A 1,416-nucleotide genomic window follows, 5' to 3' on the forward strand; every position below is an offset into this window, starting at 1 on the left:
AAAGAAATGGATGAATGGATGGATGGATGGATGGATGGATGGATGGATGGATGGATGGATGGATGGATGGATGGATGGATGGATGGATGGATAGATGGATGGATGGATGGATGGATGGATGGATGTACAAATCAGCGAATGATTATACGAGTACGCGAGTAAACGAATAGACAAAAAATGAAAGAAGAATAAACGAATGAACGAATGAAGAAATCTTTTTGAAAATTAAAAGAATGAACAAATAAGAAAAAAAAAGATATTAATATAACGGATATATTCACATCCGACGAAAAATTCAAAGGATAATTTAAAAAAGTTTGATGTACGTAACATTACATTTAGAGTCATTTCATTAGTCAATTCATTCAATCTCTCATTCAATCAATTATTTTACTGACTCCTTTAGTAATTCACATTCAATCTATTAATTTAATAATTCATTCATCCAATCCATCCAGTCATTTATTCAATCATTCACTCTTTCATACATTCATTCACACGTACACTCCTCAAGCATTTTATTAATTTTTTCAGTTATTCATTTAATCAATCAATCATTCATTCATTCATTCATTTATTTATTCATTCATTCATTTATTCATTCATTCATTTATTCATTCCTTCATCTAAAATAAATTGTGAAGGGTAGCCCAAAGAGAAAGAAAAATCGCCTAAAAACACATCAGCCTCATATATATTTATCTATAATTAATAATAATAATAATAACATTCATAATAATAAATTATAATAATATTAACATTCGTAATAATAAATAATAACAATAAAATTTATTTATTCAAGTATCTTAGTCAAATTTTTCACAATGCAACAAAAATATTTTTCATTTGACTGGTATATAAAAAAATAAAGTGACCGGATTGAGTAATGCACAAAGGAGTTTGACCTTACTTGACCTTTCAAAATGGTGACAATAAGAAGAATAACAATAATCTATATTGAGTCTAATAAGAATAATAAGAATAAGGATAACAACAACAACAACAATAATGATATTAATAATAATATAATATAATAATATCAATAATAATAATAATAATAATTATGATTATGACCCACAATCAAAGTAGAGGAACGCGATTCACCGTTTGCTTTTATTACTTCTTCACAATGACATCAACATTAAAAAAACAGCAATGATAATAATAATCATAATAACAATAATAATAATCATAATAACAACAATAATAATAGTAACAATAACAATGACGTCACAAAAAAACAAAAAAAAACGTCAATTGGAACTAAAAGTGAATTCATCAAAATAACAAGTTTTGAAATGGAAAAATTTGAAGAATAACAAGAATAACAAAAGAAGGAAGAATAACAAAAAAAATGAAGAAAAACATAAAGGGGAAGCTGAACAACCATGAAAAACACTGAAAATTAAGAGTTGG

Source organism: Helobdella robusta (genome assembly GCF_000326865.2).
Source record: "Helobdella robusta unplaced genomic scaffold HELROscaffold_16, whole genome shotgun sequence".
In the NCBI taxonomy this organism is placed as follows: domain Eukaryota; kingdom Metazoa; phylum Annelida; class Clitellata; order Rhynchobdellida; family Glossiphoniidae; genus Helobdella; species Helobdella robusta.